Source organism: Leptonychotes weddellii, chromosome 7 (assembly GCF_054177405.1).
Source record: "Leptonychotes weddellii isolate Sample4059 chromosome 7, ASM5417740v2, whole genome shotgun sequence".
Classification (NCBI taxonomy): domain Eukaryota; kingdom Metazoa; phylum Chordata; class Mammalia; order Carnivora; family Phocidae; genus Leptonychotes; species Leptonychotes weddellii.
The window spans coordinates 99,561,940-99,577,198 of record NC_138375.1 but is presented as its reverse complement, the minus strand read 5'-3'; the positions used below and the strand labels follow the sequence as shown (position 1 = coordinate 99,577,198).

The following is a 15,259-nucleotide window of genomic DNA, read 5'->3' as shown; positions in this document are numbered from 1 at the left end:
TGTTCCAGCAGCTGCCCGTGCTCCATCTGATAAAGTGGAAAGCTAGGATAGGTCATACAAATCCAGATCATTACTTAAACTCCAGATTATTGTAGGCAGTATTCTGTAATTCTTCAGTATGGTTTTAGGATGGCAAACAAAGTTTCTAGGGCTTGGATTTGGGGGGGAAAAATGCATACACTAGTAATTATTGTCATGAAGAAACATTTTATGAAATTTAGCTTATTCATCCTCTTATTCTTCCTTTTATTCTCCTTTTGACAGTATTCCAGAACAAGTTGTGCTTTGGTAGGTTTCCCCAAATGGCATAAGACTGATAAAGGAAGGGTGCTAAAAAAGACATGAACCTAATTAGTCAAAAATTTATAAGCTAGGAATATAAAAGAACATGGACCATTTTTTCTTTCCAAGTTTGTCTACATGTTAGAATCACCTAAAGATCTATTTAAAATTCCAAAGCCCAGGCCACACCTAGATCAATTAAATCACACTTTTTAGCAATGGAATACAGGCATCAATAGTGTTTTGAGTCCCCAGGTGACTCCAATGTGCAGACAAGCTCAGAAATCACTGATCTAGACAGTCTGTTACATCATGACTGCAAGAAAACACAGCTGTGGCTTCTCCCTAGACTCCTGTCCTAGCCGTTGGTGGGAGATTCTCTGCTGTGCAACCAAGTACTCTATCAGTTTTGTCAACTTTGAACCTAAGCAGGGGCATTGAATGAGAGGGAAGTCAATCATTGAAAGGCAACACTCAACTAATCAAAAACCACAGATGCATATGAAATAGTTGATAGCAACTTTTTAAGTTATTTTTTAATTTTTCCTGATAACATGAGTTTTGTGTGTCAGATTTCTCTGTTCCATTTTCAGACACAGAGCTTCTTATGCAGTTAGTTTAATGAAACTGGTCTACCAGGGTGACTTTTTTTATGCTTTGGGTGATTGTTTTAGAATTCCTTCTTTGTGTTAGTCAACTTTAAAATGTCTAATGCAGAGTTGGTATACATTGATTGAGAATTGTCTATTTTTGCTTAAAGAGACACAGTTTGACACAAAGATAAGCATTTAAAATTTTATTTTCTGTATATATAGCACATTACTTATTTATATAAGCAATCACTGGCTATCCAAAACTGTCCAAAAACTGAGGGAAGCTTAATTTTAAATATAGCAACAACTGTTTACTCATTGGTGGTGAATTTACATGTTTGACACCCTTTATCAAAACTCAGAATTTGGCAATTGTACAAAAATCACCATGCTGGCCTATAAAATTTTAAAGTAATATTATAACCCAATAAAATAAAGATTGTGCTGTGTCTATATGTATCTTGAGAGAGATTAATTAAAGGAAATAAAATTGCAATTGAAGCTGCTGGATGGTTGAAATTATCTGAATAAGTGTGATCTTGACTTTAATGAATTAACAAGTAAGCTTCTTGCTATAAGTCTTTAATTACTTTTAAACCGTATTTGATTTAGAAACCGTTTATACTTAATTTCTGGTCTAGTGTTCTATTAAAATCGTCTGTAATATTATTTGCAGTCTCTAGACCCTATTCTTGCTTTGGTTATCTTGCTGCTTGGTCACTGACTGCTGCTGAGCAGTGGGGAAAGAAGGCATATGGCTGTGATCTTCTAATTCCTCAGATGCTAGGGGGGAGTCTTAAGGGAAAATGTTTGCTTAGAAAATGCACGGTTTTAGGGGCGCCTGGGTTGCTTAGTCATTAAGCGTCTGCCTTGGGCTCAGGTCATGATCCCAGGGTCCTAGGATTGGGCCCCACATCGGGCTCCCTGCTTGGCGGGAAGCAGCTTCTCCCTCTCCCACTCCCCCTGCTTGTGTTCCCTCTCTCGCTCACTCCCTCTGTGTCAAAATAAATAAAATCTTAAAAAAAAAAAGAATATAAGAAAATATATGTTTTTTCCCCTCTGATTTTATTTTTATTTTTTTTTAGACAGCAGGGGGGAGAGAGAGAGGTGGGGAAAGGGGCACAGGGAGAGAGAGAATCTTAAGCCCGCTCCATGCCCAGTACGGAGCCCAATACAGGGCTTGATCTCTCACAACCCTGAGATCATGACCTGAGCCAAAATCAGGAGTCGGATACTTAACCAACAACCCCTCCGGCACCCCCTCAGATTTTATTCTATAAGGAATTGTTTGGGAGAGGTGGTAGAAATAAATGAGAGCACATGTTTATCTTTAAAAACAAAAGACTGAACTGTTGCAGTTACTTTCTAAAATCACTTTTTTTCATAGGAAGATTTTGGATAAATCATTATCAAGGAAGCTAAGGACACCTGTGTTGTACTGAAAGCACACCAGCCATGAAATCGGAAGGCCCAAATTTGAATTCCAGTTATTCACAAATGTAAGGTAATATTTTTATCCCTCCTCTGTTAAAATGCTTTCTCAATATATGAAGTTTACATTTTGTCCTAGAACATATTTTCTTTTGCTCTGTAAAAAGAGGTATATTCTGTACTGTCAGTTTTTATCATTTTAAGTGAGGACAGCCATGGTATTCTGTAAGCCAAGTGGTAATGAATCCCAACACAATGAGATTTGGTTTTGAAATAAGTCTTAGAATTTATATTTGAACGTGAGTGATATTTTGGGGAACTCTAATTCGGTGTCACCCCATATATAACAGTGATTTTGGGGAACAGGAGTTATGGTTTATAACTCTGTTGTATCATGTTCTTAGAGTATTTAGTTATATTTGGGGAAATATCCTTTGACCCATACTATTTTTGAGCCATGTAATGGGCTATAATGTAGATACTACTTAGGTAGAATAATGCAGCTTCATTATAAGATTGCTTTATAGCTCTTTTTCCTTTCCTCCTTGCAGAATTTATCCCTCATATGAGAGGAAGTATTAACTCAGGAGGAAATAACACACCAGTGTAAAAAGAGATGCCCATTTTCCTTGAGTGTTTATCTTTGCCAGGTGATAGACAAATAATTATTTTGCCTTGAAGGCACTGAGTCTGAGTGTTAGATTAAGTAGACAGACTGTTGACCACATGTGACTTAAGCAGTATTGTTGGTTATTTTACCAAGCTTTGGATCACGGTTTGCTTGAAGAAATCTACGCTGTGGATAAACCTTTGGCAGAGATCAAGAATGACCTATATTGCCCTCAACGTTGTTTATACCACAACATTACTTGGTGGGATTGACTTTGAAAAATGACATTTAACTTCTAAGAGCACAGATCAGATTCAGGTATTCTTAAATGTAAAACTGATTTTTACCTACCCAAGAGCTGTAGAATAAATCCTGATCACAGATGGGAGAATAAAGTTGCCCTACGGATTTTTCTGTGTTCCCTTCAGGAAATCCATTCTGGAGCATAAAGGTGGGCAGTTGGTCAACCCATTTTCTTTCTTTTTTTTTTTTTTTAAAGATTTTATTTATTTATTTGAGAGAGAGAATGAGAGAGAGCACATGAGAGGGGGGAGGGTCAGAGGGAGAAGCAGGCTCCCTGCCGAGCAGGGAGCCCGATGCGGAACTCGATCCAGGGACTCCGGGATCATGACCTGAGCCGAAGGCAGTCGCTTAACCAACTGAGCCAGCCAGGCGCCCCCCATTTTCTTTCTTGTGTGATACATCAGAGTTTGAAAATGTCAGTCTGTTAACCAAGACTTGTACTGGGATCATTGCTGAAGGAGGCTTTGAGGATATCATCGTATCACCAGTATTTAGATGTCACACGTTTTTTCCAGGCCAGATGAAAAGTTAACATAATAACCTATTACCCAGCTAATTCAGGAGCATGGAGGAAAAATAGGTTGATTTGGACCAAACTCAAGTCAAATAACTTATAAGCAGACATGGCTGAGTTAGTTCAGTGCGGTTTTGTTGTTGTTGTTGTTCAAAGAAGCAGACTTTCTAAAGATTAGCATCAACATTACTGGTGGAAGCAGGAAACTTAGGAGCAGGCCATTAGGTGTAAAATCAAAGTACAGCTGCTTCTGTGTCACGACTATAAGGACAGAATGATGCTCATTTTTTCTCAAGTACTGCTTCTGCATAGTTGTATCAGCAAGTTATATCATAGACAGAGGAGAGAATATACATGCAATTCCACCATCAGCCAGAAAGCCGCATAAGTCTTTCACATTCTCAAATAACATTCATGACAGGGAATAGTATTCTGTAGTGTACTTCTACACCCTGTCTCTTTCATTTTCTTTTTTTTTTTTTTTTTTTTTTTTAGATTTTATTTATTTATTTGAGACAGAGAGAATGAGAGACAGAGAGCATGAGAGGGAGGAGGGTCAGAGGGAGAAGCAGACTCCCTGCCGAGCAGGGAGCCCGATGCGGGACTCGATCCCGGGACTCCAGGATCATGACCTGAGCCGAAGGCAGTCACTTAACCAACTGAGCCACCCAGGCGCCCTACACCCTGTCTCTTTCATTTTCTAAGTTCATTCGCTCTTTTAATATTTGCTCAGCAGATAAGGACAGGAACAAGAGAAGTCTAGTATAGAATCACTGTGCTTTTTTTTCCCTTGAAACCAGTAGCTTTTAGTGTGTATATTATACACACGCATATATGTATATATTGTATGTATTTAATATTTAGCACGGTAACCCATGGGTTTTTTAGACGTATTTTACTGTGAAGTATAATGTTATTTTAAAAAGTGGTAACATGACGTCTACAGTTTACAAGTGATTGTAAGAATAAGCATCACTTGTAACTGCCATCCATGGGTAAAAAATAAATAAATAAATAAAATGTGGAAGAATTTGACCAACATGTCAAAAGCCTTGTGGGTCCCTTGGCAGTCACAACCTTCTCCCCACACTTGTCCTCTCTTCTCTGAGAAAGCTCTAGCTTTCCTTTTTCAGTAATCATTTCCTTGCTTTTCTTTATAGTTTTACCACTTAAGTGTGCAGCTATATGCACCAGATACATCTAAATAGTTGTGTTGTATGTTTAGCAACTTTTTAAAAATACAATCATACTTGATATATTCTTTAGTCTTGCTTCTTCCATTTGTTATCCATGTGGTTGAATGTAGGTGCAGTTCGGTCATTTTCATTGTTTTGTAGTAGTCTGTTGTGTAAATGTACCACAGTTTACTTATCCATTCTGTTATGTTGGATGTCTGGGTTGTCTGAACTTTGTACCTTCTGCAGATAGTGTTACTATGACTATTCTTAGGCCCTCTCTTGGTGCACATAGGACATGTATTTCTGTTGGCTGTAGTCCTAGTTAATAAATATTAATGATGTAACAGTGGACAATTAAACTGTCTTTTTCTAGGTGCAAATTTAATGAGCCAGTAATTTAATGAAGGAAAAAGAAAACATTCTTTTGGTTATTTTAGGGTGATAGGTGCTGTCTAGACACAGAGATCACGACTTCCATCTAGGTAAATAAAAAATAGAGTATCCAGGATTTTACCTTTGTTTAAGATTCATATCTGCAAGTACGTTTCATCAAGAAAATAAAACATTTTCATTTTTAAACAACCTCTAGTATTATTTCTAGAACTCTAAAATTAACAGGGTGAAGCAGAGCAGAGAATGTATCTTAAATTTCTTCTGTGTTCTTCACAGAGACCATGGCACTGCTAAAAAGATGTTAAGTCCCCACTAAATATATATTTCCTCAGTAAGTATTCTTTGGAGTAAAATTTTTTTTATAAGTAGGTATAATTTGCAAGGGACAGTCCCCTAAAAAGGAGGCAGGAGTAGGTTGGTTTAACTTAAAACTGTGTCTGTTTTGAAAGCCTCTTTCCTGAAACAGAAAATAATAGTTTGGATGAGTCAGTGCAATAATCTGTTTTCTCCATAATTTTTCCTACTGCATTCTTACTAGCCCTAAGTACAACTAATATTAGTGTATTTCTGAGGTTTGTTTGTTTTCTTAATTATAATACGGGTCCTTTGCCTTTTGAAATGAAAGACAAAATACACAATCCAGGACAATGCAAGTGTGTCACTTGTGATGGTCCTGTGCTTCAGAGCATATGTCTTTTAGGGCTTGTCCTGATTTCACCAGTAAGGTCAGATCATGGTAAATTGATTTCAGTATCTTCCTGTTTTTATGGGTTTCATACTACAGCCTCTGCGGAAGAGTCAAAATAATGTTTGTCACACTATTCTTGGTTAGCTGAAATCTTGTTCCTGTTTATAGGAAATGACCATTGGTCTAATGCAGTTAGCACAAACACTTTATAACTCATTCAAGAACTATTCCAAGTGGTGAGGAAAAGTCACTTTAATTTAAAAATTACTTATCCAGGATCAGGCTGGGAGAAAATGCTGCTTCTTGTGAATTCAGCATCCTACCCACACCACAATTCATTTTGCTCCTTTGCTACAACAAATGTGTTTGAATTCTTTTTTGCAATGAAAAGATTCTTTTGTCTTCCTTAGGGATTGTAACTTTCAAAAGTCGCTCTTAAATATATCACTACCTTATTTAAACTATTTGCTTCCAAGATGTGCAGTACTTTGCACAAAGAGTAAGTCACTAATCCCCTGGGCACACAAAAGGAAAATGCTCTGCTGGGTTTCCCGTTTTATTTTGGTTTTCTGTGGTAGGTTTATGACTTGATGCCCAGCTTTTTTATAGATTCACCTCTCACAGGACACAATTCCCTTTAATGTGTTTTCCATGCTTATGGAAAGAAACAGTGTGTTAGTATCTTAGTCTCTTCAGATTAGTATAACGAAATATCATAAACTGGGTGACTTATAAACAACAGAGATTTATTCCTCATAGTTCTGGATCAAGGCTCTGGCAGCTTCACTGTCTAGTGAGGGCTGCTTCCTCGTTCATAAACAATTTTCTTTTTGCTATCATCTCACTTGGCAGAAAGGTGGATCTCTCATAAAGGCACTAATCCCATTCATGCAGTTCTGCTCTCATGACCTACTCACCTCCCAAAGGCCTCACTTCCCAATACCATCTTCTTAGGGGTTAAGATTTCAAAATACGAAATTGGAGGGGGACACAACCATTCTCACTGTAGCAGCTAGAAACACCAGTAGAAATTTCACTTTTATCACTTGGCTTTCTCTGGGTATGGAGACAAGCCTCCTTAAAGTGCTCCTATGAGTCAAGTGAAAGTGGCTTTAATCGATATTTTTGTGATTTCTAAATTTTTTTTGACAATTTAATTTATTGTTTTTATTCATCTGGGATAAATATTTTCAATTCTTTTATGAAATTAAAAGATATTAGGGCGCCTGGGTGGCTCAGTCGGTTAAGTGTCTGTCTTCGACTCAGGTCATGATCCCAGGGTTCTGGGATCAAGTCCTGCATCAGGCTCCCTACTCAGAGGGGAGTCTGCTTCTCCCTCTCCTCTGCCCCTCCCCCCTGCTCATACTCTCTCTCCCCCATGCTCTCTCTCCCTCAAATTAATAAATAAAATCTTTGAAAAATGAAATTAAAAGATATTGAAATCAAAGAATTAGGAAAGTTGCTAAGAAAAGTTGCCAGTTTCTGTGTTGGTGGTATAGAGTTATGGTGGTATAGTGTGTGTAGGCAGGTCTGTGAGTAGAGGAATGCCATAATAAAGGTGGTATTTAAAGGAGACCATCCAGTGACAGGCCAAAGTCAGGAACATCTGCCCTTCCATGATGTTCCAGACTGCTATAACCTTGCTGATTTTTCAGCCTCTGTGAATAATTATACAGTATATAAGCAAGAACAGATGGGTGGGTCAAAATAAAATGCTCTTAGCAGTAAATATAGAATAATTTGCCCTGATAGGAAAGCAATGATCAAAATTCACATGAAAAAAAAACTCTGATGTGGTTTCTTCCTTGGAATTAGAACTTTTAGTATATTAATGTACATTTTGAAGGTACAGGAAGAGCCTTATATTTCAAAGCATGCTAATGTTTTACGGAATAGAGTTTGGGAAACACTGAGTTAAACTACAGCATAATGTATTTAGGTTGGAGATAATTGGAAGTTAGAATATGCACTAGCAGTGTGTAATGAGAATGGGTATGAGTCCACTTTTGCATATCCTCAAAAACAGAACACAGTTGTCTATATTTTAATCCTTGTAAAACTGTGATTTTCAACAGAGGCTTCCCTTGACAAGGTAGTAGCAGAATCTCAGTTGGATTTTTTCAAATGTTTTTTCTGCATCTGTTGAGATGATCATGTTTTTCTTTTTTGAGTTTGTTCACATGATGAATTCCAGTGATTGGTTTTATAATGTTATGCCAACCCTACATTCCTGGGATAAATCCCACTTAGTTATAATGTACTAAACTTTTAATATTTTGTTAGATTTGATTTGCTAAAATTTTGTTTAGAATTTTTATATCTGTGTTCATGAGGGATATCAGTTTTTAAGTTTATCTCTTTTTTCACACGCGTGGGAGGGCCAGAGGGAGAGAGAATCTGAAGCAGACTCCTGGCTAAGCGCAGAGCCCAACCTGGGGCCCGATCTCACATGACTCCAAGATCACAACCTGAGCTGAAACCAAGAGTTGGATGCCTAACTAACTGCGCCACCCAGGTCCCCCAGTTTCTAAGTGTCTCTTACTGTCTTAATATCTTTGTTTGATTTCTGGTGTCATTGTAATGCTGGCCTAATAGAATGAGTTTGGAAGTATTTCTTCCTCTATTTTTTAGAGTAATTTGAGTAGAATTATTATTATTTCTTCATTAAGTGTTATGAGAATTTACCCTGAAGTGTTCTGGGTTTGGGATTGTCTTTGTTGGAAGGTTGTAAACTACTGTTTCCTGAACAGATTACAGTTTATATCATTACCCTCAATTCCAGTAATTGATTATTCCAGTAATTGATTATTATAATTACAATACCACAAAGTCAATTTTAGTTTTCATCTTTTCCATATTTTGTAACCCCCTTCTCCGACAATGAACAATCTATCTCCTATTATCTTTAATATATTTATTTATTTTATTAACTCCCCTCTATGTAGTAAGCCATCCGCTTTGCCAGTGTTGCCCCCTTTCCCATGCAAATGCCCTCTTCATCCCGCTTGGGTTCTGTCACCCTACCCAGGGTCGCATCTGCTCCCTCCTCCCATAGGCCCCATCCCCTGTGGATGCCCTCCTCAGCCCACCCAGGCTTTGACAGCTGTGCCAGGCTACCCCGTTGCATGGACATTTCCTACTTTCTCTTCTCCTTCACTTGTGAAATTGTTCCTGCCAACTGAGTCCGTTTTATTCCATTTAAACTCCATGTTGTCTAGTACATAATTGGCAATTAATAAATACTTAATAAGTCTAAAAAGAACTACATTTTTAATGGACACATGGTATATCAACACTCTGAAAAACGTGTTAGTAATAACAGAATTGCCATAGTTTGCATTCTGGCTCTGCTGTTGACTAACTGTGCAACTGTAGACAAATTAAGTAAACTTCTCTGAACTTCTGTTTCCTAATTTGTTAGATGAGGACAGAAATAATTACAATGATGATGTTAATAACACATGATGCCTACTGTGTGCACTAGGTGCTGTGCTCAGGGCTTGCCATCTAATCTTCAAAATGGTTTTTTGGAGGAAATACTATTATTATATTCATTTTACCAAAGAGAAAGCTGTCATTTGAGGGAGGTGCCATTATCTTCCTCATTTTACACATGAGGAAATGAAGCACACACACAAAAGATTCACACAAAGTCATGTAGCTAATAACCGGTAGAGTTGGAATTTAGCTGCTATGCCAACACATACGGAAATTCCTAGTAGTAGTGAACCACTGTAAATAATAATCCATTTTAATGTGTAAAGTGATTAACTATAATAGTCTGAATCACTATTGCCAGGTCTGTGGCATAGAAAGAGTCATGATACTGCCCAGTGAGAGTGAGGAGGATGATGTGTTTTTAGCTTAAATACAAATTAGAAGTAATTTTTCTTACTAGACAGAGTTTAAAATCCTCTCTATTTATTCTGGATTGGTAAAGGAGACATTTTTATTTAGAAAGAAGACACAGACTCAGAAATAGGTTATGTGCTTAAATCTAAAAGGAAATTTCAGATGAGAAAAGATGTTTCCAGTCAATAGAAGATGAGAAAAAGAATTAATGGTACCCTAGAGATAAAAGAATAAACAAAAGACATCAGAGCTGGAGAAAGTAGCCCAGTGGTTGCAAGAACAATAAAGACTTGACAAGCATCTATCATTCCAGTTCAGCATTTAATAACAGCCCTAAGCTCACAGATCCATTAATGTTGTGATGAATCTGTGAACTTGGCACATGATAGGTGCTCAGTATATGCTTGTTGGATTGATCTGACAATCCTTTAAAAAGCTTGAGTTGAATTTCCAGTTAAAGGCACAAACCTAAAATAACGGAGAAAACAGGAAGGAAGACAACAGTCTCAAAATTCTGTAGGCTGGAAAGCATATGGTTATTGACTTAGTGGACTAGAGAAAGCAATCCTAAACTTGCAATAAGCAAAGCTGAACAGAAACCTAATTTACATTGTAAAATCCCCTAAGACACAGGTATCTCTGGAAAGCAAGGGTGAATATGGAGTTAAGGCTTCTCTGACAGTGTGTTAATGAAGCAATTATTCTTTTATTCCTTTCCCACTTTGCACAGCAACTTCCCCTGACCTTCTCAGCTCCCAGACTGCTGGCTGTCAACCAACATGCAGCTGGCAGAAAAATAGAAATCTTCTCTGGGGGAGAGAAAAGAACTAAGATCCTGACATCAGGAAGTCCCCAAGGAATAGAACTAAGATCTTGACATTAAGAATCTCCCAAGGAATAGGCCCAGCTCGATTGCCCTGTAATGAAGACTACAGTAAACAAGCTACACATACATGCACAGAGTTACTAATCTGCTTTCTGGTGGACAGCTTTTGGTTTGAGCAAACAGCCAGGGAATACCCAAAGAACAAGGAAAACCTTTGCTGTGAGTGTGTGAAATGTTGAGAAAATAAGAGAAGTTGTTACATTCATAAAAGAAGAACAAGTTGTTATGTTTAAAAAAAAAATCAGAGTACAAAGAAACAAGCATTTGGAAATGAAGATAGCAGATATGAAGGAAGTTTAGATGAACTAAAGGATCAATACAGAAGATAGAATTTAAGATTTATGTCAGAAAGTACAATAAAAAGACAAAGATACAGAAAGTAGGAGAGAAAAAATAAGAAAATAAGACAACCAATCCAAAAGTTTCAATACCTAAAAAATAGGGTTTCCAGAAAGAGGACACAGAGAAAATGGAGGGCAGGAAATTATAGAAAGTAATTCGAGAAAATTTCTTAAAACTGGGCATGCTTGCCCAGCACAGCGGTCTAAAATAGACCCACATTGTATCCTATCATGGCATTTCAAATCACTGGGGAAAAAGAGAAAATCCTACAATCTCCAGAGGGGTGGGGAAGGGAGGTTTCATACCAGAATCAAGAATCAGAATGGCACCAGCTCCTCCAAATATAACAGTAGAAGCTGTAAGACAATGGAACAGAGCCTTCAAACTTCTGGAGGGAAATCATTTCCAATTTCAGTTCCATTCCCATCCAAAAGTGTGAGGGCAGAATGAAGATCTCTAAAAATCTATCTCCCTTGCACCCCTTCTCAGGAAGCTACAGGGGGATATGTTCCACCAAAACAAGGAAGTGAAGTGAGAAAGAGTAAGACCTAGGATCCAAGAAACAGAGAAAAGGAGAGTCTGTAGGATGGATTGATTGGAGACCTCAAGGTGACAGCTGTGCCTAGAAAGCAACATGTCCAGGATGGAACATGTCACAAGTTTCCAGGAAGGAATTCTTCAGGAAGTTGAAATTGTTGGATTACCTAATTTGAAAATCTCAAGAGAAAAGCTGGACACTTTGGGAAGGATTTGGATTAAATTAGCAACAAGCCCATCAAGAAGTAAGCAAATCTATAAAAAGACCATTGTTAAATTAAGAGAGAACTAAAAAGTTGTTCAGGGCTTATTAAAATTAAGAATTTGTACTGATCAAAAGCAAGTGAAAAAAATAGAATCTTAAGATATTCATAATATACATAAGTGACAAATAATACCAAGAATATATAATGAATTCCTAAAAATTAATAAAAAGACCACAAACAACCCAATAAATGTAGCCAGGAAATCTGAAGAAGTATTTAACAGAAGAGGAAATTACATATGCCCAATAAATGCAAAGAGATGGTCAGCATTCGTGGTGAGCAAGAAAATGCAAATAAAGATCACAATGATACAGCCATTTCGTTGGCAAAAATTCCAAAGACTGATAATACCAAATGTTGGATAAGATGTAGACTCATAAAATCTTGTATGTGTTGCTGGTGAGATTAAAAAAATAAAAATGCTTTGGCATTACATTCCAAAGTTGGGGGAGAAAAAAACACACTTGTGACCCAGCAATCTTCTTTGTTTGGTGGAAAAAGAAAGTTAAAATATATATAGTAAGAGAAATGCACAAGAAGTTTCATCACACCACTGTTCAGCAAAAGCCTGGAAACGACCCAAAAACCTGCCTGTCGGTGAGAGAGTGGATGACAGTTTACAGCAATCAAAACAAATAAATGTATGAATGAAACTTTATCCTAAGATTTCATAATAAGTGAAAAAAGTAATGGGGCACCTGGCTGGTTCAATCAGTAGAGCATGTGACTCTTGATTTCAGGGTTGTGAGTTTGAGCCCCATCTTGGGTGTAGAGATTACTTAAAAATAAAAAATAAAAGATCTTTAAAAAAATTTATAAAAATATTTCATCGTAAGTGAAAAAAGTAATTTTCAAATATATACATCACAATGTACTTTATATAAAATTTTAAAATTTTTTTCAAAATCCTCTTCCTCTTTACTTATTAGTCATGTATTCTTTTACTTTTCTTCTTGTGGTTATCCTAGAGATTATACCTTGTATCCTTCACAAAGTAGTAGTCATGTTTTCCTAGAAAATTCAAAGACTTTCAATTTATCACTTATTTATCACCCTTCCTACTTATTTACCATTGTTGTCATATATTCTAATTTTCATTTTTTAATCTCACAAAACATTATTACTGTTGTTTTCTGCAGTCAGTATTGATTTGGTTTACTTACATATTTATCTGGTTTTTCGCTCTTCGTGCCTCTTTACATTTCCTAATTTCCCTGAAATAATTTTCTTTCTGCTTGATGAACATACTTAAATTCTCTTAGTTTTTGTCTGAAAATATATTTATTTTACTTACTTTTTTGATCATTACATTTTCTGGGAATAAAATTCTAGGTTGGGATTTATTTTCTTTTTGCACTTTAAAAGTATTGTTTCATTGTCTTCCAGCCTCCTGGAATTGGATATTCCTTTAAAGACATTTTTTTTCATTTTTTTCTTGCTCTTTGTTCCTGGTGTTTAGTAGTTATACTATGACATGTCTAGGTGTGTGTATGGGAGGGGAGTAGAGGCTTGGTATATTTGATTTTTAGAAAAATGTAAAAATTATCTATTCAAATATCACTGCTGTCCAATTTTCCTTCTCCCCCTTTGTGTTCTCTAGATTCCTTACAGAAAGAAATCTACAAGAAAAAGCAGAACAAAGTATTCATTTTTTTTTTCTTGTTTCATTTAGGATGTTTTTATCTGAGTTGTCTTCCAATTCACTAATTCTCTTTTCAGCTTTGTTTAATCTGTTTTTAGATCTGTTCACTGGGATCTTAATAAAATTATTGCTTTTAAGTTTTAGAATTTTTTTGTTCTTTCTGATAGCTTTATTTGTTTACCAGAGTTCTCCGTCTTCCTTTATTTCTTTGAACATATTAAGCATAATTATTTTAAAGTCTATGTGTGGTAACTCCCTTATATTGATCCTCTCTGTTGTTTTTCTTGGTTTTTTATGTTGTCATATACTTGGATATCTTTGAATGCCAGGCATTTTAAATGAAAACTTGTACAGATACTTTGAGGTCTAAGATGAGGCCATCTTACTCCAGTGAAGATTTGAATTTGTTTCCAAAAGACTTATAAAGGCATCAGCAATATTAGACCACCTTAATCCCTTAAAAGATTGAGAAAATTTCAACTGAGCTTCTATCTTTGTAAGGGCTAATATATTTCCAGTCCTCTCTTTACCCCTAGGGTTTAGGTTTTAATGATCTCAATCTAAAACCTGGGAGTTACATCCTCCTCCTTGGTGAACATGGAACTCCAATTTTGTCTTGTTGGCCTTATGAGTTTACCAGCAGCTTTGTCATCACCTCGTCCAAAACAGCAGATGACTAAGGGGAAGGTAGCCCCAAATTTCTGCCTCACCTCTCAGGGTTTCTTCTCCCTGATCGTGAACTCACAGTTCTTTACTATTGTGTTATCTCTCTGATAATTACAAGCAGATTAAACATATATGTATTTTTTTTTCTCTAGCTTTTCAACTTGTTTAGTGAAAGGATTGGTCCAAATTACAAAGTTTACCTCTAAAATGAACTCCCAAAAGATGCTTTTATCTATTATCTCTATGTATTCCTATATGTAGGAATACATGTAGATGCAACAAAGTTATATAAAAATGAAAATAAGGAAAAGACCAACACAAAATTTAGGACTATGGTTCATTCAGATAAGGGGATACTGAAAGATGGATTGGTTGTAGATGAGGAGAACATTGTTAGATATAGGTTCTTCTCATGCCTCTAGCTTTTGTTTCAAGTGTCAGTTCAAGGGAGCTAGTCACATTATTAAGAACAGCTAATTGAATAAATAAAAAAGGGCCATGCATAGCCCAATGAAGCATGTGTCATGAATTACCATTAATCTTATTCTGTTTACCTCATGTTTAATAAAAAAAAAGAAGAAAATTATGTAGGAAAGGAAATATAGTATATTAGTGTGGCACAGATGAGGGTAATTTAAGTACTGAATAGTGATCTAACTGAAATTATGATGGGCTAAACTTGGGGATTAAAAGCGTATATTTGAGGCCTGGGTGGCTCAGTCAGTTGAGTGTCTGACTCTTGATTTTGGCTCAGGTCATGATCTCAGGGTTGTGGGATTGAGGCCCGCATTGGGCTCTGCACCCAGCATGGTGTCTGCTTGAGATTTTCTTCTCCCTCTGCCCCTCCCTCTGCTCGTGCTCTCCATCTCTCTGTCTTTAAGATAAATAAATAAAATCTTTTTTTTAAAGAAGTGTATTTGTGGGGGCGCCTGGGTGGCTCAGTTGGTTGAGCGACTGCCTTCGGCTCAGGCCATCATCCTGGAGTCCCTGGATCGAGTCCCGCATCGGGCTCCCTGCTCGGCAGGGAGTCTGCTTCTCCCTCTAACCCTCCTCCCTCTCATGCTCTCTGTCTCTCA

General features: G+C 36.9%; 1 long non-coding RNA gene across 18 annotated transcripts in view; it reads left to right on the top strand.

Annotated features, from left to right (window-relative positions):
* LOC115943399 (uncharacterized) overlaps positions 1-15,259 on the top strand; it is a 64,644-nt gene that overhangs the window by 17,561 nt on the left and 31,824 nt on the right. For 4 of the 18 annotated variants that reach the window (XR_014147174.1, XR_014147180.1, XR_014147182.1 and 1 more), the window contains exon 2: positions 2,263-2,374. This is a non-coding gene — a long non-coding RNA (uncharacterized LOC115943399). Of the gene's footprint in view, positions 1-2,262; positions 2,380-3,069; positions 4,144-5,580; positions 5,636-8,370; positions 8,508-10,574; positions 15,117-15,259 lie in introns of those variants that run through there. The other 14 variants (XR_014147173.1, XR_014147179.1, XR_004077978.2 and 11 more) reach the window with 12 other exon arrangements.